Source organism: Phacochoerus africanus, chromosome 3 (assembly GCF_016906955.1).
Source record: "Phacochoerus africanus isolate WHEZ1 chromosome 3, ROS_Pafr_v1, whole genome shotgun sequence".
Taxonomy (NCBI): Eukaryota; Metazoa; Chordata; class Mammalia; order Artiodactyla; family Suidae; genus Phacochoerus; species Phacochoerus africanus.
In genome coordinates, this window is record NC_062546.1 from 72807681 (window position 1) to 72835434 (window position 27754).

Here is a 27754-nt window from a genome sequence, read left to right on the forward strand (position 1 = left end):
CCCCTTTCCTTCAAGGCTCAGCTCAGATGGCACTTTCTCCACAGACTCTATCCTTCCTATATCAGCTTTACATCTCCTGTGACACAGGTTCTTTGGAATACCAGTTCCTTGGGATGGCAATTTGAGAGAAAGAGCCTGTGATCAAAATGGTTTAGCAACATTGGGTTAAACAAAGAAAAAAACAGGTTGCTTTCATGAGTATTTATTTTTAGAGCCTGTGTTATGCCAATGTAGACTGGGACTCTCCAGGCAAGACTGGAGGATGCACTATTTCCCAAACTTATTTTAGTAAGATCCTTTTATTTCAAAGGGCATCTCTCCAGACTAATATTTCCGAGAATACATGCTGTGAAATTCTAGCCTAGCCCTCTCATTTAGAACATGATTTATGCTACCTTGCATTACATATTTACATTTATAGTATATGGAATGTATTGTCTGAAAGCAGATTCTGAGTTCTGCATTGCCTATGTGTTCTTATAGTCATCAGTGCCTAGCACAGATCTGGGCTCACAATATTCACTCAAATATGTTTTTAATTGCAAAATATATATAACATAGAATTTACCATTTTAGCCACTTCTATGTGTATGTACAGTTTAGTAGTATTAAGTACACGTACACTGCTGTGTAACCATCATTACCATCTATTTCTAGAATCTTTTAAATAGCATAGATGTTGATTACTGATAATGAAACACATATTTAATAAGTTCAGGGGCTTCCCAGCATGCACAGATTGAAATCCAATTTGCTATCACCACTTTCAAGGCAGTACATGACCTGAGATTCTACCAATTAATTGATTTCCTTTGCTTGCTCTCTCCTCTCTCCTGATCATCGCTTTCTGCCACAGCTTTGTCCACATTGCTGATTCCTGTCCATGCCAAGTACACTTCTGTCTCAGAGACTTTGCACTTCTAACTTCCTATGCATGGAACCCTGTTTCCCAAGATCCCTGATCAAATGTGATCTTCTTGGGAGTTTCCGTTGTGGCTCGGGGTTACAAACCCAACTAATATCCATGACAATGTGGGCTCCATCCCTGGCCTCCCTCAGTGGGTTAATGATCCAGTGTTCCCCTGAGCTATGGTGTAGGTCACAGATGTGGCTTGACTCCCACATTGCTGTTGCTGTAGTGTAGGTCAGCAGCTGGAGCTCTGATTCAACCCCTAGCATGGGAATTCCCATATGCCACAGGTGTGGCCCTAAAAAAAACACAGCAAAACAAAAAACCCAGTGACCTTCTTATTGTAGCCTTTCCTGCCTATCTTAACAAAACAAAACAAAACAAAACCTGACCAACACTGCCAATAGGAACTCTCCAGGCCACCTCTACCTTACTTTTCTTAGAGAGATTTTCTCCACCTGACATATTAGATTGAAATGTTTATTGGTTAGTTGCTTTCCTTTCTTAGAATGCAAAACCCAGGAGAGTAAGGACTCTTCCTATTTCCTTTATTACTGGATCCCCAGTAATTTGATAATGTTTAGCATATACTAGAAGTTCAATAAATATTTACTGAATTATTGACTGTAAGACAATGTCTTAATCATCAGTGTGGGTCTTCAATAAATTTAAAACAAATTTTAGCAGAAGCAGGGAGAAGAACATAAAATGCAGCATAACAAAATGCTAAACATTATATTATTATAAAGGGCTAGGCAACATGGACTGTGGTGAGACTTCAAGAAAGTCATGATTTTCATCCATATTTTGGAAAGGTGATGTCTTGGATTGGGAACACTCAGCAGGGAGACAAGCAATTAAGGCTAAAGCACTAATAATAATGTGTTTCAATATGGAAATTTGCATTTTCATCCAAGAAACAGAAAGAAGATAAGCTCAAAACACATCAACACAGTGTAGAGAAGAGGAAATAATTGTTTTGAATACCTGGTCAAGTAACAAAGATTTGTTCAAAAACAGTGAGTCACCAGTATAAGGAAGAATAACAAATATTATTTAAGAAAATAATCTAGAGCTTCAGATTGGATAATTTAAATTGGCCAGAAATTACAGTCAGGAAGACATGCCATAAAATATAAAATCCTTGAATGGTAATCACAAATCAAATGAATTCCACGAATATTTATTGAGGATCTTCTACAGTATGTAGCAATGGTGGTGGTTATGAAAAAGATATCTAGAAGTTTAAAATATTATAGGGTTAACAGAAATATTCAATAATATAAAAATAGAATATAACAGGTTTCATAAAAGGTACTTGGTGCTAAGAAAGATGTACTATAGTATAGGTCTTTTTTGTCATTTAATGTAGAGGTGGTGTGTGTGTTGGGAGTGGTTATGAGATGGAGATCATTTAAGAAAAATAGATTCCTAAATAAAGGGGGTGCCAAAATCTGGAGAGAGGTTTCTTTTGTTTGTTTGTTTTTTTCTTCTGATACAGGAAGGTGAAGGAGATAAAGTCATTCTAGTGTATGTACTCTTTCTTTACCCAGTTATTTACAAAAACAAACAAACAAACAAACAAAACCCCTGTGTCAGGAGCTAGGAAAAGCCCAGGTAACACAATAACCAAGACTCATTTCTTATGCTCTATAGTTTTTTGTCTGTTGGGGGCATCATAAAAGGAAACAGATAAGAACATGTCATTGCAAAAAAAGCACTATTCCTGGGGAAGTACAGATGCAGTGGGAGCAATGGTATGGGCATCTGAACAGCCTTGAGTGATCATGGAAGACTTTCCAGAGAAGAACTGAATCCCCTCAGGGATAAGTAAGACTTAAATTGGAGAGGTAAGAGAAGGGGCAAAAGGCCATTTGAGGAAGATGGAGGAGAGGTAAACAAATACATCAGTGATAAGAAGAAAGATAAGAAAGAAAAATATGATGTGCTAAGGGAAACATTCCTATTTAGAGAAATCTTGATGCATTAAACTTTAAAAAGAGGTGAAGATTTTGTTATAAAGAGTTTTAAATATGAAGTCAAGTATGTTATACTATTTGAGAATGTGAAAATACTATTGATTTCTTTTTCCTGTAAATTTACTTTTATTTTTAAAAAATTTTTATTAGAGTATAGTTGATTTACAATGTTGTATTACTACTGTTGATTTCTTATACATACGCTCATCCCTCCTAACTTCTTTCTTGTTCTTGGAGTCCGCTCTTACGACAGAACCTGAAAATGTTCTTCATTGATTTCTGACTCCCTTGCAGCTTAAATTAGTTTAGATTATATAGTTCTGGTTGGTAAAATGTAAAGGGATGTAACTTGGGAACTTACAAGAGGAGATTTTATTCCTCAAGAATGTATATGAAGACATTCTTTCTTTTCTCCTTCCTGCTTTGAACATCACTGTGAAATCATGTGATATATGGAGCTACTGATGCAATCTTGTCACCATGAGGCAAGAAGCTTGCAAACAAAAGCTAAAATTGATTCAAAAAAAGAATCCACACAAACCTGAAGCCTCAATAATATTGCTGAGCTTTTAAACCTATCATAAAACACTTTCTCGAGACTTTTTGTTATATGAGATAACATAAATAATTTTAACTGGGTATTCTATCACCTATAACCAAAATATTCTTAACCAAATGAGGGGTACAGATTGTGGGGAAGTCTAAACACAAAGAGATTTATTAAGAGGCTAATGCAATTGCCTAGGAAGGTGTTATGAAGATTAGAATCAGGATAGGCTCATAGTAAATTTAATCATCATTGAGAATTCTTCCCTTCTTCTTTGAACTAGTCATATATTCACCACCTTTGCCATGTGACTGTGTGGCAAAACTCACTAGAGTAGACAATATTTATTTCCCTCAGTCCACTGATACTGGGCTTGGCCATATACTTTGCTTTGGGCAACATAGTGTGTGTAGAAGTGACAATGTGGAGTTCCCGTCATGGTGCAGTGGTTAATGAATCCGACTAGGAACCATGAGGTTGGGGGTTCGATCCCTGCCCTTGCTCAGTGGGTTAACGATCCGGCGTTGCTGTGAGCTGTGGTGTAGGTCGCAGACGCAGCTCGGATCCTGCGTTGCTGTGGCTCTGGCGTAGGAGGGCAGCTACAGCTCTGATTAGACCCCTAGCCTGGGAACCTCCATATGCCTCCAGAGCGGCCCAAGAAATGGCAAAAAGACAAAAAAAAAAAATTCGAAATGACAATGTGTCTGTTCAAGAGTGAAGTCTTAAGATACATGACAATTTTTACTCATCTCTTTGATTCTCTGGTATTGGTCAGACAAGAGTTTCCCTGGGTAGCTGCTGTCCCTTCAATCCAGGCTCCAGAGTAAACATGGATGGCACAGAACTGAGTCCAATCCTCAGTGAGGAGACAAATCCAGTCAGGCGGACAACCTAAAGCAGAGCTGTTCACTCAAGCCTGCCCTAGACTACCTGACCCACAACACAGGAAAAATAAGTGCTTTTTGCTGTTTGCCATTGAGAGTCTATGTTTTTTAAGCAGCAATAGCTTACTGATAAGGGTAATAATAGGGGTCTGCATTTTTTGGTAATCTAAGCTATGTTGCAAGAATGAAAACAAAGAGAATTGACAGGACATGGAGACTAAAACTAGGAAGCAAATAGAGAAAAAAATTCTAAATTTCCTTAGTATGTGGAATTATGCATCTGTTTAAAATCAACCCTTAAGGAGAGGTCTCCAAGGAAATTTGTCACCTCAAAATTTAAATTCATCATGTTTTACATTATATTATGACACTTCTTATTCTGTATTCTCCCCAGATCAATTTATCAGTCTATTTAATTAAATTCAGTATTTAATGGGCACCTACCATGTTCAGAACATTGTAAAGAATGACCTAGAGATTATCATGCTAAGCGAAGTTAGGCAGTGAAAGACAAACATCACATGATATCGCTTACATGCGGAATCTTGAAAAAGGATACAAACAAACTTTGCAGAACAGAAACAGACTCACAGTCTGAAAACAAACTTACGGTTACTGAAGTGTTAGGTGGGGTGGGAAGGAACGGACTGAGGATTTGGGATTGGCATATGCACACTGTGATATATGGAATGATTAGCCAACAGGGACCTGCTGTATAGCACAGGAGACTCTACCCAGTATTCTGTGATGGTCTGTATGGGAAAAGAATCTGAAAAAGAATGGATGTGTGTTCCTGTATAAATGAACTACTTTGTTGTACAGCAGCAATTATCACAACATTGTAAATCTACTAAACTTAAATAAAACTTTAAAAAATTAAAAAACTACAAAAAAAGAAAGCAAAGATTGATTCATTCATTCATAACTGTCACTGTAACCTAGACACTGTGCTCAATCAAAATACAATGATGCATGAAGCATGATCTCCTAGAGTCTAGGGGGGAGAAAAGCTCTCAGAAACAGTTATTATGTGATTAGTACTACTGCAAAGGCATTTAATAATAATAATGAAGATTTATTATGTTAAGTCAGGCAAGGTTCAAAGTACTTTATATCTTCTAAGTTAGTTAATTTTTTAGAAATCCCTAACACTTTGGTGGTAGATACTATTATCATCCTGATTTATAGAAGAGGAAACTGAGGCACAAAGATACTGAGTCATTTGTCCATAGTTATAAAACATCAGGCTCTAGGAAAATAAATAAGAACCTGAACTAACAATGGAGAGATGGGGTGACTCAGTGGGATTCATACACTGGATGTGGGAGGCGAGCCAACCCACCAGGCAAAGAGGACTTAACAAGTTTCTTGTTTGGTTGAAGGAAATTAAGACGCAAAAACCTGAAGGTCTGGAGAAGAATATAGAGTTTGATACCAATTGATAGGATTTCCTATCTTATCAACTGATAGAAGTTAGGATAAACATTTCAGACACAGCAGAATGGTGATAGGATATCAAGGTAAAAACTTCTAAATTGGACTTTGTCAATTAAGAGGCTATCGGTGATCATAAGGGAAATGGCTTTAGAATGAAACAGAGAAGCAGCTGTTTTGTGGTCAAGGTGGAAGGGGAGAAAGAGAAAGCAAAGATACTCCCTTTTTTAGAAGGTTAACGGTGGAGATTCACTCATTATAAGAAAAGATGGGACTTGGGGAAGAATTTTCAGTTGGGGTGAAGAGGAAAGAATTTTAATTGCAGGGCATTTTTGATTGCCAGAATGCACTAGAAGGGGGTGAGGTGCACAACTGGCTATTTTCGGCTCTTGTAACACTGGAGGTGGGGGAGGTGCGTTACTGCCACTTACTGGGTGGTCTAGGCAAGTGCAGGCAATCCCTCCTCACTGGGAAAGAAAACAATCCCTCCCTCCCTGATTGCCAACAGAGCCCTGGTGAAAAAAGAGCTTAGATATGTCGAACCTCATGAGATAAAAGGGAGAGGTTTGCTTCCACCTGTTACCAAAAAGGCCAAAAAATTTCATCTCGCTTATATCCTGTCTTTAAAGTAGTTATACTCATCCGAGAAGGTATGGCTCTGTAGGAGGACTTAGCCTTCCAGGTGAACCTGATTAAATTGAAAGCTGTCATGTGGACCAAGCTGGGTCAGTGAAATCCTCCCTCCAAAAGTTTTAGAATTGGGACACTACAGAATGAGTTGGTATAAGAGAGACTACCTGTTCAAGGGATCTGAATTAAGACTGCCTAGATTTAGACACCAAGGGGTAAGGACAGCCATTCAGGGAGATAGCCACGTGCAATGAGCAAGTGGGTACAGAAACTTAATTTGCAGAGAGAGGTAAATGAAACAGATATACCTCGACCCCTAACTTCCCAATGCCTGGGCACCAAGGTGGTTGCCATTGGGATGCATTAGAAATTAGAGGGATTTTCAGCTTAACGCAACCAAGTAAATTTGGCTAGAACATGGACACAGCATTATCTAGAAGATTTCAAGAGAGGGCTTCCAATCACCTTAGAAAAGGTTAGGCTTGGGAAACTAACTTAATGAAATTCACTTTTAGAGATGACACCGGCTAGGAAGAGTATGTTGGATGTCTCTTGGTTTTTCTGGCCCTGGAACTAGTCTTCTGGCCTCTGGTAAGCACACTCTGGTTTTCCTTTGAGGATGATGCTTTCTCGTTTTGCATTTGTTCTGAGTAGTGCTGACCTCATCGGCTCCAGTTCCCGGGATGAACATGAATTTCATCCCCTTGGCCACAGTAATTCATTCAGGCATGAACACATGACCCAAGTGGATCTGGTCAAGCAAAACCTGAGGCTTTTTTAGTGCTAGTGGGAAAGAGGGAGCCCTCTTCCTACAGGCGTTGGTACACTGTGAGGACATGAGTCTGAGATTCTAGAAGTTATACTGCCAGTTCTGGGAAAACACAGTGGAGAATCAAGCCAAGAGAATATAAAGCAGTGCTGAGGAATGGAGGAGATAAAGATTTGATAGCATTTTGTGCCCACAGATCCAGTCATGCCTGAAGCTATCCTTGTCCCTTGGACTTTTTCGTTAAATAGTCCAACAAATTCCATTCTTGCAGTTTGGACAAGTTTCTATCAAATACAGCTAAAAAAAAAAAAAAAAAAAAAACCCTGACTACAACATTAGTCTCCAACATTAATGGTGAATTATATAACGGGGAGAAGATGATGATACATAGGAAATGGCTTTGCAAAGAAAAAGAGCTATCCACACACAGGAGGTAAATCATAGAGATTGAGCCAGAATGTCATCATCAAATTTAGGGGCTATTGTAGGATTGTCACCCATCTGTAAATTTCAAACCGTCCAGAGTTTGATACACCAAGGGAGATCATTAAATTACAGGAACCTGTTTGAAACACAGAAAATCCTATCTTAAAACCATGCAAGGAAAGAGGGAGGGAGAGAGAGACGGTATTTTGTTTTCTTGGCAAACGTTGATGAACTAGCTTTTGCCCCCTCAACTTCCATGCCTGCTCTCCTGGCACAACATTAAGGATTATTTCTGCTTTTCTCTTCCTTATGGTTTTCCAAAAAAAGGGAGCAGTCCCAGAACCCTGAGCTCCCGACTCCCCACCTATAGTTCCATCTGTGGGCTCCCTGGTAATCCTTTCTTCCTGTCTTAACAACTTTTTGTATTTAGAAAACACCTCTTGCTACGGGTGCCAATATTTTCAGAATGCTCTGCACATGCCTATGGCCTTGGCTGGTGTGATCATTACATCTTTGTTCTCCTGCTTCAGTGCTTGTACCAGGGGTGGCAGGCAACACATTGGTTGGAGAAAATCCATTTTCTGTAATTTTTCTTTGAAAGCATCTTTTGGTGAGAAAAACAAATAGGCCTTCCACATGACTGCACTTACAAATCATGTTGTTTACATAATGAATTAGAGTTTAACTAGGGAATGTTGGTTTTTAATCTTTAAGCTCTCAAACTTTTGACCGATTTAGTTAGTTCATCAGCATAACCAGGTTAAGTCTCCAAGATTACAAATTAGCTTCATTCTCCCTCATCTCTGCTATATATTTTTTGACAAATTATGGAAAGAACACCCAGTAATGGGATCTTTGTCAGTTAGATTCCAAATGAATCAAAACTATGAGGAAAACTACTCAATAGAAGCAGTTAAATGTTCAAATAATGTGATGGTGTTATCATCATTTACACAGGGAGACAGTCTCCACATGCTTTTCAAAATGATGTTATTCTGCTTTCAGGACAGAGGGGCATTGCAGCTACTCCAGTAAATTTTAAGGAAGAAAAACAGAGCACCTAGAACTATACATGCATGAAAAATAAAGAGGGGAGCCGAAAACAATAACACCAAAATGAACTGTTCAGCTACACACACACATATTGGACAATTATTTGGTAATGAATAATCCCATTGTGGCTATTTTAAGCAAAGAAAAATTTATTTGAATGATGTTGAAGGATGGGGGTGAAAGGAAACTCAAAAAAATTACTGGGAACTAAAAGTAATTTATTAATTCCTCAGAGAAATTACTGGAGGTGAGGGGACCAGTCTTTGAGATATTCAATCCAAAGTTCTCAAGATATTCATGAAATAAGAACTATCAGTAAGGGTCAACTGGTTTGAAAAAATAATATAAAACAAAAAGAAATAGGAAATACAGCGACTGTCTCATAACTGAGAGCTGAGTCAGGATGCTATTTTATCCTTTTCTTTCTTTCTTTCTTTCTTTCTTTCTTTCTTTCTTTCTTTCTTTCTTTCTTTCTTTCTTTCTTTCTTCCTTCCTTCCTTCCTTCCTTCCTTCCTTCCTTCCTTCCTTCCTTCCTTCCTTCCTTCCTGGGCCATACATGTGGCATATGGAAGTTCTTGGGCTAGGAGTCTAATTGGAGCTACAGTTGCCAGCCTATGCCACAGCCATAGCAATGCTGGACCCTTAACCCGCTGAGAGAGGCCAGGGTTCGAACCCTCATCCTCATGGATACTAGTTGGGTTCATTACTGCTGAGCCACAACAGGAACTCCAGGCCACTATTTTCATTGTCATCCCTACCACTGGTACTGTCCTAATGACTTCTGGTCATCAATTGCTTAAGATTTGAGGTTCCAAAAAAGGATGTTCAGTTGGTTGAGATTTTGTTTAAAAACTGGGTTGGGATGGGAAAAAAGCACAGCTCTTATAGCTTTCATAGGTGGCAGCACTCACTCAGAAAAATTTCTTCCTCTAGAATGTCACATACTTGGGCAGATCATTTCCCAATAGGTTGCTATAAGGGCAGGGTAGTGGGCAGTGGAGGGCAAAAATAATATTCTCAAAATGATTAATTTCAGCAATTTAACTTAATTTATCTTTTGATTCTAAACTATGTGACATTTGATTTTCCTTTTGAGAGTATGTTTCCAGACCAAAACTGTTTGATTGCTTATCAGCGAATCCTGTTTCTAATCTTACATTTTCTCCACTTCTATCCTTCCATTCGTCTCGTACACACCTTTAAAATACTTACCATATGATGCCCCATCATATAACTCTCCTACAACTTTAGGAGAATTTTTGGAAGGATGGATGATTTAATTACTCTAGTTTACTGAGAGCTTATGTCTTTGAAGTAACATGTAGAAAAATATGCTTAATGCTAAAACAAGAGCACTGAATATATCTTAAGTGCTTTGGAAGATACTGCTTTAACTAATGATACCTCAAGGCCTTGATTTAAAATATCAGCTATTGCTTTGTGTTACATAAATATCAAAAACTGGGATGATTCTCTGCTGAGTTTCTAATATACACTAAAAGTAAATCTCTCTTATTGCCTTGTTTACTTGTGATTATTTTTCTCATAAGGAGTGAGTTCAGGAAAAAGCTTAATTATTTTAACTTTTAAGTATCTTGGAATCTAAATAAATAAGAATTTTAAATATATATACTTTTGTGTAGAGTTTTTCCCCACATGTTTATTCATGTTTTTGTATCTCATCTAGTCTAATTGATTTTAAAGTCTCTGATGGAAAAGGATAATGTCTAGTCTGGAAAGACTGGCCTGTGATCTAGACAGAATATATCCCCAAACATGGGTAGGCTGGGATCTGAGCTTCCAATTCAAGTTGAACAGTTGGATGCAGGCTATCCTTTGACAAGAGCAGCCCAAGGATGTGTTTCAGAGACAGTCTAGATGTCATGCAGACAGAATGGCGAGTTCTTCTCCAGCCCTTTCCAAGTTTTCTCCTCCTTCCCTTCCAGTAGTCTCCCCCTTTTCCAGTTTCACCCTCAACCTCAAACACTATTTCTCTGAAGTACCCTTTGTCCCTTCCTTTTAAGCTGTCCAACTCTTATTAAAATAGATGTCAACTCAGGTTTGGTCTATTTAATGCAATGTACATTTTGATGGATCTACCAGAAGGAAAAAATTTGTGTTTTAAGTGAATTTATTAACCCAAATGTAACAGTGAGTATAATTTTTTTCTATATTTATCTCCCCTAGGCAGCACTTTGTCCTATACTTCTCCTTCTCTCTGTTTACCCAAAGCAGCACAACACATAAATCACACACATACACACACACACACACAAATACACACACACGTGTGTGCATGCAGAATCACAACGGTATGGAAAATGGTTTGACCAATGGTTTGAATAATCCTGCATTTTTATATTATTTTCATTCAATCTATCCATCCATGAGTGTTTTTCCCCGCCTCCCGGGGATGGAATAATGGGTGGGATACTCTCCGTCTTCACATAGCCTTATGCAAATGGGGGAAACAAACACATAAACACATTAATACATAACATAATGTCAGATGATGATAGGTGCTATGAGAAAATAAAGCCAGGCAGGGAGATGAAAGCAAGAGAGAGGTGTTGTTAGGGAAGACATTGGCGAGGCAATGGCATTATGCAGGGAACCAAAGAAGTGAAGGCATGGGCCATGCCAACACAATGATAGAGCATGTAATCAGAGGAGTAGCAAGCGGGAGTAAGTAGGGTACCCTGGAGGAGCAGAAAGAAGGCCATTGTGGCTGGAGTTAAATGATAAACTGGAAGGGTGGTTGAGGACAAAATTGAAAAAAGTAGTCTGGGGAACAAAGCAGCTAGGACCCTATAGATAACAGGAAGGATAATAGACATTAAGTAGGATTTTATTCTAAATAATTATAATTATTGAGTAGGGGAGTAACTTAAAGTGATTTATGCTTTTAAATGATACTTCTAGTTGCTGTGTGGAGATTATATTTAAAAGGGTCAAGAAAAGAAGCAAAAAGGCCAGTTAGGGATCTGGTGAGATATTCCAGGGAGAGAGGATGATACCTAGATAGGGTAGTAACAATGGAAGTAAGTAAAAGTGGTTGAATTTATATATGTACATATTTTCTTATTTTTATGGCCATATCTGCCACATATGCAAGTTCTTGGGCTGGGGTCGAATCAGATCTGAGCTACATCTGGGACCTAGGCCACAGCTTGCAACAATGCTAGATCCTTAACTCACTGAGTGAGGCCAAAGATGGAACCCGCATCCTTGCAGAGATGATGTCAGATCTTTAACCCACTGAGATATAATGGGAACTTCTAGAATATATCTTTAAGGTGGGATTTGTTGATGAGAGAAGAGACAGAATAACCAGGAAGGTGACCCCACTTGGCAAATAGCAGAGGTATTTCCTGAGGTTGAGAACACGTGAAGCTGGGGAGACAAGGGTCGCTTTAGGTAAGTATGAGATGGCTACAAAACATCCCAGGGGACATCAAATAGACATCTGAATATGCGAGTGTGGAGTTTCAAGAATTTGGAGATTGAAACTGAAGTATTAAGTTTGAATACCCTACACAGATGGAATCTGAAGTCACAGGGCTGGAATACTTCAGCCCTGGAATATCTGAACGTGCTCAGTAGTCTGAGAAGAAGAATGAAGAGAAGGGAAATCCAAAGACTTGACATAGGAGCAGCCCAACATCATGAAGCTGGTGTTAGGAGCAACTCTACCAAAGGAGCAACCGCTGGCATAAGAGTTTCCACAGAAGGAATGAGAAATTATGAAACAGCAATTCTAAAACCACTGAAAGAGTTCATGTCCTGCCTCCTTTCTTTCCTATCCCCTTCTAGGCAAGAATGTCCCTGAAAGCAGAGCAAAGTAAGATGGTCTGTTCTCTACCAGAGACACCTCACTATCTCCTTGGAAAGTATTAAAATATTCAAACAATGAAATTATAGTTTCGGTATAAAGAGAAGAGAGGACTAGTTCAGAATGAGGACAACAGAGATGGTTTTATGGAGTTGGTAACTTTGAGCTGAAAGAGTAAAAATGAATAGAAGTTTACTAACTTAGAAAAGCATATTCAAGGTGAATGAAACTTTTACATAGTAGAGCAAGATTAACATAATTTCTTCCACTTGCATTTCTATTGCATCCTATTACATTCCCTTCTGGATGCCAGATAAACTCATATATGAATGAATGAATGAATAGGAAAAGACAATGTATAAAAGAAAGTGACTTCTATGTAAATATTGTGTAATTTATGTAATCTATGTAAAGATTGTGCCCTGATCATTTGAGGATGAGAGAAACGTATTTCTGTTTGGTTTGCATTAGTGCATTTTGGATGACTAACGTGGCCTCATCTTGCTTAGCAAAGAATGATTATTTACATTTTGGGTTGAAAATATTTTCTGTTTTTCCTATGACTATTCTCATCTTATTAAAATCACAGAGGGGATTAAAGTTCTAAGAATATCAGAGCTTGCTACCTTATCTCTATTTGTGTACCTTTTGATTTTTTTTAAATAGAAAACTGTCCATGGAATCCATTTGCTCAGTCACACAACTTACTGTAATTACTCTGAAGTTAAAACTTTTATAGATTAGGTTTCCTACTTACTTTACTAGTAGGAACTTCAATGGGGTTAAAACTAGTATGAAATCAGTATTTTCATTTCTATTTAAGTGAGGAGGCTAAGAAGAAAACAAGATACATAAAATTTATTCAGATATTTGATGGAATTAGTTCTAAATGACAGATGAAATTACCTTTTTAGCACAAACAAATATGGACAAAAACTGGAAATGTCATTCAGTGATTGATAAAACTTAAAAGTCTCTTTTAGGGTGGAGAAAGTGTGGAAATTCTGACTCACTCTGGATTTAAGTAAAATCTAGGCGAGAACACTGTACTTTTCCTAATATCAGCATAGATTTGTTAGAATCCCAGGTGGTAAGACTTCAATTTATTTGCATGAATGCATAGTTCAATAAGAAAAGATTCAAATTTAGTTGGAGTAAAACTGCTTAATGATTTCAAATATTACTTGTAATATATTAATATAACAGGTTTGAATATCTATAATAGAGTCTCTTTCATTTGGGTCTTAAGGGTGTTCTCATAGCCACTAATGCTGAGTGCTAGGTACACGCTGAAGTACCTAAGAGGAAAGCACTTTAGGTTAAAAGCACTTTCTCTTCTCAGCCTCGGGTTAAAAGCTATTTCAGGATTCTGTTAAAGGCATTCTTTGGTGCTCAGCTTCAGCTTAAAAGCAGCTTTGATGAAAAGTGCTTTGAGGCAGGTAAAGGATTTTATAATAAACCATATTAAGAGCCGGGGAATTGTGTGGTTCTGTGGAAGTGTTGGCTAGCTCCGTGGAGGTGCGGTGTAAGCTCTGCACAGGTTTGCCTATTCCCTGCGCTCCACTGATTATTTTATGCAAAGAAATTGAAAAACATTTCCAGGAATGTAATTGGAGAGAGGGGGTTATAAGCCCCAATTAGTAGGTCATGATGCACACATTTCCGAAAACATTTTGTCTCTTTTGGGCTTCCAGTCAAACCCAGTGGTGTGCATTTCTTTTTCAGTCCTTACTGAGGAAAAAAACTATGCAATAATATTTCTAAAACACCTTATCCTGTCCCAAAGCTGTCCACAGAATTGAATAAATAGATACCTCACTGGAAGATGCATTTTGCATATTTCACATTTTCTGGGTTTATTTTATACTCTTTATTTATATTATGTTTCCAGCTAACAGGATCTCCCATGAGGGATGGGCACACTTACAGATGAAATGGAGTATCACAATTGGGTCTGCCTACTGAATTGGTAGAATGATGGTCACTGCCCGGGTGCTGAATGTCAAGTGCTGATATTTGTTGGTGAAAACATGGTGAACTTGAGAGGTATTTTGAGTGTATAGGTCAATGGGAATTCTGAGAGATGGCAAAATGGTTCCTATATCCCAGTTAAGTTCCTGGGGGTAGATCTAACTTCTGTTGAGGAAAGAGCCTCAGACAGAATGGAAAGAAGCTATTTTCTTATGCTGTGAGATTTAAAGTATAAGTGCTATTGTTTTAGGCTCCAAAAAACCAAATGTAACATGCAGATGGCTGGGGAAAAGAGCAGTCTCCCTGTCTGCTCTGGAGACAAAGTGAATCCAGAAATGCACTGCAACCAGAGGGATCAAAGCACTGTATGACACTCAAAAGTTTTGTGGGTTTGGAAACTCCTGGACAGTGCCTAAGCAGTGAAACAGCCATCCATTGGAAGATGCTGTTTATCTGTGACCATGGTGAAGTGCTTTCCTTAGCCAGTTTGTAGGCAGTAAGGTTCAAAGAAGAAGTATCAAAGGAGAAGAACATGAGGAGAGCAGTCCTCCTCATATGCAATGAATTCCGGGTGTTCACAGCAATAGCTGAGGAGACCTTGGAAACAGAGAAAGCCTCAATTGCTATGATTATACAGGTAGGAGCCATGACTTGTGATATTTGTGCCCTAATGTCAGTGTTACTTCATTCATATTCACAGGCTGCTGGGGCCTGGCTCACTGAAGTTATATAGGAATTAAGTAAAATTAGATAAAAAGCATTAAGTCCATAAAACAACTTTCTAATATAATCGGCCCTCCATATCAGTAGGAATGCTGAGCCAGCAAATACAGAGGAAAAACTGTACTACGGATACTGGACTTCCTCGAATTTTGTATCTGCTGGGGGTCCTGAAAGCAATTCTTTGCATAGAGTAAGGGACAACTATATATCTTTCCACTAGTCTTTTAAAATGGGGCTAAGTTGGCAGGGTATGGATGTGAGTTTTTTGAAGTATTTTTTTCTAAGTAGTATTAGTGTTTAATTTTGAAGGAAGGAATCTCACCGTATTCATCTTCAAGGCCCAGTATCCAGCCCATTGTTTCCCACAATGTGGGTCCCAATAAATGTTCATCAAATTAAATATATATATATGTGTGTGTATATAATATGGACTGAGGGAATAATAAAATTGCTTATAAAATAAAATACAAGCTCCTTAGCCTGGCACTATGCAAAACACCTGCCAAAACTTCTCACAAATCCTCTACATTTCATTCAAGCCATCATTCCCTAGGCTTTCCTGTAACTGTGCTTTGAATGTCTCACTCATTTCTTCATATATCCAACTGCATGAAGTCAAAACTCAGTTTAAAGCCTATAGAATAAAAGAAGTACTAATCTTTTCTACACTTTTTCCAAGTGTGATTTTCCCAAATCTGTGACCTGCATGCCCCTTGAAGCATTTGACATTTGATATATTACGCTGTATTTGTTGCGCATCTTCCTTCCTTATTCATTTCTTGGAGGATTCTGCTTTATGTAACTTTGTATTCTCTTAGAACATAGTGATTTACAGAGTATATGTGAGTAGGCAATAGGAATAACCATCAAAGCATAAAGAAATGCAAGCACAGTTCTTTATCCTGGTTATTGGACATCACAAGTAATGTTGCAAGCACAGTGTGAGGCACATAGAATGCTCAACACGTTGGCTTTATTAATGCCATGTCACAAAAATCTCACCGTATTTTATCTGTTTTGCAATTTTCAGAATACCTAATCTGCATTCAGGAGGAGCACTAGTAATATGCTATGCAATAGGAAGAGTCGAATTAGGATTATAAGAATGAAGAGTTATTACTTGCTATGCTAATTGTTCTTTATACAGTATCAACTATCCTAAGAGGTATTATCTGGGAAGTGTTAAGACAGAAGAATTTCACTACCTTCTCCAAATTCACAAGAAGATAAGTAACAGAATCAAGACTAGACTTCAAATATACTTCAAAATTCAAAAAGAGACCTTTATGGCTTAATGATAGCAATACACTGTTTTCCTGAGTAAAATAGAATATATGGAGCTTTTTCAAATAGCATAGCGAGGGTCTGTCACTATAATCTTATCACTTCACAGCACATGTACCCAGAAGGGAAAATAATCTTTCATATATTTAATTATTTCAAGTGTTCTTTATATATATATATATATATAAATATCACATAAAACTAAGTGTGATTTTATGTTGCAGTATCTCTTTTCACCCCAAATCCAAAATGCATTGCTGCATTTCTTGTTGGATATTGGAGTCTAGGATTCTAGGCTGATGATAATGGAGGCAATAGGCTGGGAGCCTTCTCCAGCAGAGGCTGCCCAGGCATTCCTAGAGGTGGTGTGCAGGGTGGATTAGCACAGCATTCTTCTAGTGGATCTCAGTTGACTATGATCCAGCTCAAATTGTGAAGTAGTTAAAACTAAAGCTAAACACACAAATCCATGGCAGTGTCTCAAACTCTTAACTTGGAGAACTGCATCTGGGAGACAGTAGCTTCCTGCAGGCTTTTGGTAGTGTTCATGCTATAATAACTGATTTTAGGAACAAATGGCTTTGGGTTATCACAGGGAAGAATTTTCCACTTAAACTTTACCCAAAAGTACTTACTACCTTCTCCGGAATGCCTCAGATATGATGGCCACCTCCCCAAATTTCTTCAATGCCCTATCCTCAACCTAGACCAAGGTTGCAGTCCTTGTTTTCCCATACTCCTAGCCCATCAGTCCTGTCTGAGGACACAGTTCCCTGGACAGGGCTTTGATTTCCCATTCTGTCCTCCACGATGCAGCATGGAAAAGCATATTTCCTAGTGGCACTGTGTGGTCACACTGGAATGCTTATGTTCCTACACTACATAGCCACCCTGAAACACCTTCTCCATATCACTGTGGCATCTTGAGTTGAACATAACCTTACACACAGATGTGACTGTCTTTCCTTGTGCGTGATGAATAGTGTATTCCTAGCCAATATTACTTTTCTTCAAGATTATTCATTCATACTGTGTATTCCTGATCTTTCTGCTTAAAGGGGCAAGCCTACAACTGTGTATATGAATAAAAAAAAAAAAAACTTCATGCTAGAGAATTTGAGATACTGACATCATTGGGAATTCTGCTTTTGATGAAGAGAGGCCTAACCTTGCTTTTTTTTCCTCCCTAAAATGTTTGACTTCTTCAACTGGTAATTATGTAAACAGATTTGTAACCAAAATGAGCTCTCACTTCCTCTTTTGACATGTTAATTGTTTCTAAAAAACAGTAAGTGAGGTCCTGTCAAATTCTTTATATAATATTGAATGTTCTCCTATGCTAATTACTTTTTTTAAAAATGGAAAAATTGTAACATGCTTAAGGCCTGGGTACATTTGAAATGTAGAGTCACAAGAGAGGTAAACACAGTATTTTACTGTTCATAGAAGGAATGTATGAGTTGGTATAAATGATGAGGGGGCCTGGGGAATAATGGCTTTTCTGAAATTTAGATTATTTGGAATATCAAGATACTAGATATCCTCAAGATATTATTTTCAGACCATCTGCTTTCTTATTTCTCAGCCTCTAGTGCATGATGGATTCCTTCATTGTGAGGTTAACTGAGGCCAGTTCTCTTCCGCCTCCATCATTTCTTTTCCTCCTATGAGTTTGAGTTCCAAGTTCAAAGGATTAAGTTAATAGTGATATATTCAAGTTAATGATCCTCACATGTGTTTAGCTTGGATTCCATCTCCTCTAAAATCTCCCTCCTGTCTAATATGGGTAGATAAGAAAATCATTAAAAAATTGGAGCGCAACAACTGTTGAAAGAGAAAGAAAAATTCTCTCCTTTGCTCTGACATTTCTAAGGGAATTAATCTTATGAAAATGCCAATCCTTTTAACAGCCTCTTAGATGGTTCTTATCCATTACAACCATCTCAATGGTTAGGCAATTATAGGGTTTATTCCAGTACACAGGTATAATTTGGGACAAGATTTCAGCATTAAATATATTGCAGTAACACACTTTCTAATAAATACAGGATAAATATATATCACTTATTTTGCTTTAAAATTATACTATCTTTTAAAATTTGATTATCTTTCATGTCTGAACATATGTATCAGTATCCACAAATATTATTGTCAAATAAATCTAAACATCTTATTCCACTAATTTTAATGGACACTTGATATTTGCTACATGTTTGGGATATGCTAGCTGGGCACAATATTTTAGTTTTTCTTTTAAAAATGTATAGGTGAAATGGCTACATGATATTTGGCCTTATATTTCTTCAATAAACGCCAATTTTATTATAAATTGATGTTCTCTATCAGTTAGTGCTTCTAATATTTTAAAAATTTTTTAATAGTTATTTCCCAATACAACTTTTTTTCTACTGTTCACCATGGTGACCCAGTTACACATTCATGTACACATTCTATTTTCTCACATTATCATGCTCCATCATAAGTGACTAGACATAGTTCCTAGTGCTACAGAGCAGGATTTCATCGCTAATCCATTCCAAAGGCAATAGTTTGCATCTATTAGCCCCAAGCTCCCCAACCACCCCAATCCATCCCCCTCCCCCTTGGCAACCACAAGTCTATTCTGCAAGTCCATGATTTTATTTTCTGTGGAAAGGTTCATTTGTGCCTTATATTAGATTTCAGATATAAGTGATATCAGATGGTATTTGTCTTTTTCTGACTTACTTCACTCAAGATGAGAGTCTCTAGTTCCAATCATGTTGCTACAAATGGCATTATTTCGTTCTTTTTTATGGCCGAGTAGTATTCCATTGTGTATATATATATCACATCTTCCTAATCCAATCATTTGTCAATGGACATTTGGGTTGTTTCCATGTCTTGGCTATTGTGAATAGAGCTGCAACCCTAACCCTAACCCTAACCCCTAACCCTAACCCACAGCCACAGCAATGCAGAATCCAACCCATGTCTGCAACCTACACACCACAGATTCAGAGAAATGCCAGATTCTTAACCCACTGAGTGAGGCCAGGGATCGAACCTGCATCCTCATGGACCCTAGTTGTATTCGTTACCGCCGAGCCAGGACAGGAACTCCCAGATCACCTTTTTAAATAATGAAAACCATAATAACTATTCCCAGGAGAATAAGAAAGCAAAGAAGAGGCTTTGTTTGAGTTATCTATGATAAGGCACTTTGGTTCTTCTGTTTTTGGGAGTTGAAGAAGGAGAGGTACATGACATGCCAACCCTTCTATTATGACAGTTTATGCTTCCTATACAGCTTATTTAACTCAGATGCCTGGGAAATAGACACAATTACCACCTTATAGAATGCTGCTTAACTTTAAAAGTTCCCTGCAGAATAGAAATCCACTTCATCAAAATTTATCTCAGTTTCTTGGGAGTTATTTCTCTTGTAGGCTCCCGAATATTTCCATGCAATTTTAGAATTTAACCCAAGATTTCTTAGAAACAACTGTGATATAAAAAGAAAGAAAAATTTCCCACACTAAGGGAGTTTGCTCACAAGAGTTCCTGTGAAAGAGCTGTGTTGTATGCCCATGTACACTTTAATCATTCACTCTTTCAGCTGTTATCAATTTAAAACCAATGAAACTCCCACACTGAGTCCATTTGAGCAGTCAATTTTAATATCTCAAGGCATCTGTAGTTATTCTGAATTGGCTGCAAAAGCAGAACTAACAAGTTAAGCTCTAACCATAAGTCGACATCAGGCTGGTAAACCATACATCAAACACAGACAGTTAGTCAATACTCCAGTATGAAAAACCAACTAGCATTTTTAAGAAGAGCAATATATTCATAATATGTTTGGCAGTCTGGTTTGCATTGCTTCCTCGATGGCTGTGCATTTAACTTTCTAGTCAACAGGGTGCTTCTTGCACCACCAAGGCAACATGTTTGGGGAAAATTGGTCAGTCTTTCAATGTCTGGGTGATATTTTTAAATGAGAATGAAAAGGATAGAAGAGTGCGCCTTTTGTGAATAAGACTCTAGGAAGTGTCTTAATAGTTGCTTTTTATAAGAAAACTCTTTCAACCATATGTTCTGGATCTTTGAGCACAGTCTCTACTTCAAATATTATGTCATTGTCAGGCCATGTGTCTCAATTTTGTGTTTGGAAAATATGGTTGCTTGAAATACCTCTTTCTCTCCCAGGAACGACTCTGTGGCAGGATTGTTGCCTCCCATAGAGAGAAGACAATGAAGAAGGAGGGGTATTCAAAAAAGATCAAGGCAGTCATCACTTCAATCAAATTATTTCCAAATTTCGGGGCTCTGGGGGTCCTGGGCGAGGGGGAGTGAAGGGTGTTTATGACATATAGCTGCCTATTCCCAGAACTCTTTTATGTACTTTTATCTTCAAAAAGAAAGGACATATTAAAGAGAAATATCTAAGGAGGAACAATGCTACATAAAGTTTATGTTTTCAGATCTGTTGCCCCAGAAAATGCTTTGATAAAACACACTTAGAGCAACATAGTCAAATTCAAAGAAAAGTTGGGAGTTACACCTCTCCACTTTGCAATTTGACTAACACTGAAAGACCACCAATTATGATTATCCAAATTCTGATATGGTCTGTTGCCTCTTTGCCACAAAGAAAAATAGAATGTGCTGGAATAGCACTTTTGCACACACAGAGTAATTTTTCTGATGACTATTACAGAGGCTAGTCAAATTTCAATGTCACTTAATCAGGAAGGGTAACAAGTCAAAAGAGATATTTTATATTGAACAAAATGTGCCCCCCACCCCACATAAAATGATACAGTTCTTTATGCTGGGAATTTGTAGAATCTTGCTGATTTATAATATACATGAATTTGAGGGGCAGGATTTGTAGACCAAACAGTCAGCCATGCTAAAGAAATCAAAGGGGCACTAATCTTAATCTCAGGATATGTCAAAATGAATTGTTGATATTAATATTTTCTTGGCTTATAGCAGTCCACACATCTGCTGAATGTGGCCCCTGAAGCGGAGGTACTGGCTGGGAGAACTCTGATATGTACTACCTTTAGAGACGCAGTCAATGGACATATAATATAGACTCTCAAATCCCAGTCATACTATGATCACTTCCTTCCTCAAGTACTATGAAAAATGCAATTCATCTCACTATATGCATTTATCCATCCCCTTTCTTCAAATTATCAGCTTTCAGGTCAGGAAGAAATTCTTTCTTCTCCCTCAATTATCCACCTCACTACCAAAAGAAATCAGCAGCCAGGACTTTGTGTAAGCAGTAGAATGGCAAAAACTACAAAGGAGAAAGTGAAGCACCAGCACTGGCTTTGGATACATTCCATAGGGTCTACCAAGGCCCTGAAAAGCTAACAAGAATTAAGCTGAAGAATCTTCCACTGCCAGTGAGCTGGGTTTAGGAGTCACGAGGGAACAATGTGGTATGAGAACACCTGCTGGAGAACAGCAGGGTATCAACAATAAATGCTAACCTTTAAAAAGAGGGGATTCTTACAAACACTGACGGGAGCCCTGAATCTCTTTCTTCTCTTCAGGTGGTTGATGGAGGAAAGATTTAGAATGTGATTAGAGGGCTGAACTGGTCATAGACCACCTCTCCAGAGGGCTGTGGCAAGCAGCCTCTTGACACAGGGAGGAAATATCACATTGGTCTGACTGTTGGTCATCTGCAACTTCAGAGGTGCATAAACTTGGGCTGGTACAATGTCAGGGGTGGAAATGAAGGTTTCCTATCCTTTATACAATCTACACACACACACAATTTGAACTAGAACACAGAGTATGCTTAAAACATGGTTTGGATTCACATTATGAAACAAAACCTATCTCTACCTGTTATTATTTTCTTACTGGTGCTCATGCTCTGCTTCTTATTTATGGAAACTTGCCAATCTGCAAACTGGAAGACTTAAAGAAAATATTTTGAACTGGCACCAAGATTGGACTAACCCTGCAGGCTATGCCAAAACTCTGGAAAACCTTTTAATGTCTATGGAATGAATAAAACTGGCATCTACTGCCAGGACAAGAATTAGTATGGGTTTTAGAGGCCATCGGCTAACAACAAAATGCCAATATGCTGGTTTCAAATCAATTGGGTCTTATTCATTTCCTATTCTCAGCATTTAGCATGGTTATTACTAGGCATCCAGTCAGCTTTAGTGCTAAATCCTGATATTAAAAAAGACAAAGATCTTGAGAACTTGGCTCAAAGGGAAAGTAATATAATTTAAAGGAAGAAAAAGAGAATAATAGACAAATTATTATTATTTGCAAATACACAGAATACAGTGGGTTTTACCAGGAAATTATTGGTAAAACCATTTTGTAGATACTAAAAATAAAGAATATATAAATGATCATCTCAAATAATACATTCTAACTAATCCCGTATAGAAAAGGTCTTGCTCCATAAGAAAATACATTCTTAAACCACAGGGAAACTAATTTATTATTCTGGCTCATTCTTTTTCTCCTTACCTAATTCGCTCCCATTTCTGGACTTCATTTTTCTCTTGTTGCTCCAAAGTTATTTTGCTTTTAATATCTCATAATATCAGGATCATTTCCTCCCTGGATAACAAGCTTTTAAAAGACATGGGCTTAACCTGCTACCCAGGTGCAGATTTTTCTCAACATTTGCCATCTTTTGTGGTGACCTGTATTTTATTATTGAACAAAAGCTAGCTATGTGGTACTCTATTACCAACACATTTGCTCCCAAGAGCCTTTAAATAACAGAAACTGCCTGGGAACTATAAATGTAGAGGAACCAGGAAGCTTATAGGCCAAGATAAAGCAGCTTAAGGTTGGCTATTAATTTTGGATAATATTAAATCATGACATAGCTCACACGTAAGGATCACAGTTCAATTATGAACCGTAAAGAAGTTTAAAGAAAAGAAGATTTACAAGATATTTTTAAGCACATTAATGCATATTGTGGAAGTTGTGAGAGTATTTCAAGCCCAAGCAATGATAGACCCATGCCCCAGTATATAAATTCAAATATAATTATTCTCAGGCTAAGACTGATAAAGTGGCAAAGTTGGAGCATATCTCTACTTAAAGGTATATTGCAGTATTGCTCACAGATATTTTTCTTAAATTAGCAATGTGACAGGTAGGTTACTTTGTAATATATTAGTTCTAACAAATTATTTTAAAAACACTTTCCTCTGAACACAATTATTTTGCTATTCATAAATACGATTGTTGAAACTTTAGGGTTTATCAAACTTTTATCTGCAACTTGAGTGGTGAATCTTTCTTTACTTCTCAATATAACTGACATATTTTACAAAAGTACTGTTATTTTAAAGATATTATTTTCTCTTATGACAAAAATCTTAAACAATTAGTTGTGTCTGTGTGGGTAATTATTAAACATTCCAGCAAGCAGATGACACCATGTAAATGGGTGTGGATAGGTACAAATGAGTTCATGTCTGTTTATGTATAAAAAGTACCATGATAAAAAAAAAAAAAAAACTACCGAAAAAGATAAACATGAGCCAACTGCAAACTATCTTTACATCTTCCTTGAAGTAAGTGAGCTACTGCTGTTTTGACACTTTGACATTTGTTGGATTGATTCTCTAACTTTAAAGGAATACCTAGGAGAATGGTTTCTTAGCGTTATCTTGGTCATGATTTCCTCCATAAACATAGTAAGAAAAAAAAAGAAGAGGGAAAGAAAAAAGATGAAAACAGGCAAGGAAAGACAGAGGGAAAGAACGAAGGAAGGAAGTTGCTAAATGATCAGGCATTAGCATTAATGTTTAATTTTAAGATAAGCTAGGCACTGTGTGAGATTCTTTCCATATATCATTTCGTTTAAACTTTATGATGTAAATTTCATATCCCAAAAAAAGCTGATAACTAAATATTAAGTTATATAACTGGAAAATGGCAAAATCCAGCTTTAAACTTAGTCACATTCTGAAGCTGCTCTACTTTCAAATAAACTTAATTTTCTTAATTATAAAGTGGAATTGAAAATTCTCTCTCATAAAAATTCAATAATGATTGATTCAGTTTATCAATATTACATAAGGGACACTGTATACTATGGAAATATTTGATGTTTGAGGCAGATGTGGTAGTCTCTATAAGCCACTTTAGAGCAAAAACATCATTGACAAGCTCTATCCATGTATACAGAGTTGCAGCTTATCTTTATGGAGCCTCATTCTGTAATAAGAATGGATAGTCATAGCCTACCAGGAACTTGCATAAAGTCACTAATATGATGGAAACAGAATGAGACATATATATGAAAGAAACCTAGATGAAATTGATGATTCAAAAAGGAGAAGAGAAAATTTTAAAATAAAATATAAAAACAAAAGCCCAAAACAACAAATTTAAATTTATATCCTTAGACAATTTAGAAAAAATACTGTCTATTTTGTTTTCTCACTTATTCAATTAAATAATATTTATGGGGTGCTATGTACCATCCTCACTATTAGGAATGGGTGTAGCATGGTCAAAAATTTTTTTGCTCTCATAGCATGTGAGAGAGTGAGGTATGCACAAAAAAAGAGAGAAAGACACATATATAATTGAAAATATAATTGCTTACGTAAAAATAAATAAATATTAAGGTAGGAGAATCAAACTGATAATTCTTTTGGAATATGAGAAAAATCAATCCAGATGATCTCATATTCACATCGTAAAGATCACAAAAGAGAAAACAGAGAGAACTGATGGGAGGAACTTATTAACATAATAATAAAGAGAAAAATTCCAGAGCCAAAGAGTCACAGTTCCTCAAGTTGAATGTCAAGCAGAATAAATTTTAAAAATTCCACCAAGTATATACATTATCTCGATTGCAGAATTTCAAAGACAAAAAAAAATGATTCTGAAAGAAAAAAAAAATTTGAAGAAGCAAGAAAAAGAATTGGAAGCAGCAACTCTATACTCTTGAGGCAATGGGATTTTATGCCCAACTAAACTATTGATCAAATGTGTGGGCACTCTGAGGATATTTTTAGACAGTCAAGGTCTCATGTTTTCTAAATGAGTTACTAGAGGCTGTTGCATGGTAATAGAAGAAATTAAAGCAAGATAGAAAATGCATGGGATTCAGAAGACAGTGAATACAACTCGGATCAGTGAAAGGAAATCACAGGGTGAAAAAGGAGAAGCCTGGAAAGCAACCAATACAAATGAGAGTGGAGATAGAAGGACTTAAGAAGATATTATGGGGTGAAACCCAGGGAGTCACAGACTAAAGTACATAGACTGTTTAATTGAGGGGATTAAAGCCTTGGAGAAAGTAAAGGTCCAGAAAGCAAGAAAAAATAAAACTCTGGGGGAAAAACATCTGTACAAGAAATTCACAATCCAAATATGCATCAGACTAAAAAGATAGCACAATTACAGCAAATGATGAAGCATGAGCTTTAAAAATAAAGATGTTATAATATGTGTGGCCCAAATGGATCCATGGATAGGCTAATCCAATCTGGCACATTACATGGTGAAAAATTCCATAGTATTCACTTGGTTAATATAAAATAAATGCCAATGATTGATTTTTTTTTTTAAATTTAGATTTAAAATATGAGGAAGGGGAAATAGAAGACTTGACTGTGGTTGTGAAACTACATAAACTTACTGATAAAACTTTCAAATGTAAAAGAAAGGAGCATATTTTCCACCAGGATCAAGGGCATTACTCTTTGTGAGTTAAGGGAACATGATATTGTAAGAAGAGAGAAGGAAGTCTAATACTTGGTGCTGCAGTAGGCAACCTCACATAATCATAATCAGATGAATGTTTTTGGTTTTTAACTTTTAGGGTCAATCTATAAATACATCATAATTACAGCAAACAGTGAAATAATATAAATTTTCATGATGTAGAAATAAAGATACAACAGCAAAGTCAGAGGAGACAGCAGGGGAAAAGGACACAAATTTCTCATCTTGTCCATGGAGACATTAAGTTTCAATTTTCTATGGTTAATGGAACAATAAATAGAAATTTAAATATTATGGATGTTTCAGATAAGCCGATGGTAACAGTAAGACCAGCTGTATTTGAATATTTGGAGAGGAAAAGGGCCAGGTAGATGAAGTCCAGTTTAATTAAATTATAATTTTAATTGTAAAAATAAATCTGAGGTGATTCCTAGGCTTGATAAAGATATTGTAACATAAAAGATAAGAAAGAGGAGTTCCTTTGTAGTTCAATGGGTTAAAGATCTGGTATTGTCACTTCTATGGCTCTGGTTACTACAGTGGTTTGAGTTTGATGGATCTCTGGGGAACCTGCACATGCTGAGGGTGTGGCCAAAAAAATAAGACAAGAAACATATTGACAAAAATCTATACCCCAAAACAACAATAAAATTAGATACTGGAGGCAACTACCAAATGAACTACAAGTAGAAACCATTATAATGTTGCCCTATTAGAAGAAAAAGAGGACTGAGGAAGGAAAACACTGCTTTTCATCATAAACCCCTGAAGCATAGTACTTAATCTTTAAACTAGTTGCTTCCTTTATAATATACTGATTAATAAACAGAAGTAGTACAGCATTACTCTTAAACTTCTACTAATATCATCCAGTAAGGTTTTGTCCACATGAAGATGAAAGAAACTACTTTCTAAATATACAGTACTTTCTAACTCTTTCACTTTGATATAAGGAAATACTAGTTGCTCCTAAAAAACCAAACAGTTGTTATCTTTTCTAAAAGTTGCATTGCCAAGTGTTTTCTGTTCTTGGATGTCAGTGCTGCTATTTGAAAGATTACATAAGGTCATTTGGCTGATGCTAAAGCGTTATTACCTCGGTTCCAAAAAGCAAGTAGAGGACATGTACAAAGACACCTACCACCCTAAAATGTACCCTCTTCCCTATAATTTATGTATTATACTGATTGGAGTTTTGTTTTCCATGAGAGGCTCAATGTAATAAACTTGCACATTTAAAAAGCTCTTGCCATTCTCTTGGCAAATGTGAAAACACTTGGAGAAATTGAAGGCTTTTCAGAGGCTACCACTGCAATGGTACAATAATTGCAACACTCACCTTAGCTATTATGACTCCTTTCCATTGGGTGATCATTCAGAATTATCTGCTGGTCCCGTTTTGGCATTACAATGTACCCTTCTCATTAGGCACATTAAAGAAATTAGAAAATGCAGCCCCATCAAGAGACTGTTTCCAGATCTAAAATTTAGCCAGTGAAATCACATATTGGCCAGGTCTCCTTGAGTCCACAAAGCAGGTTCTGAAGAAAGGGTTTGTGACTGAGCTTTGACTGTGT

At 37.0% G+C, this 27754-nt stretch overlaps 1 protein-coding gene across 9 annotated transcripts in view; it reads right to left on the reverse strand.

Annotated features, from left to right (window-relative positions):
• ARHGAP15 (Rho GTPase activating protein 15) overlaps window positions 1-27754 on the reverse strand; it is a 619215-nt gene that overhangs the window by 227831 nt on the left and 363630 nt on the right. The gene's annotated exons all lie outside the window — the stretch shown is intronic.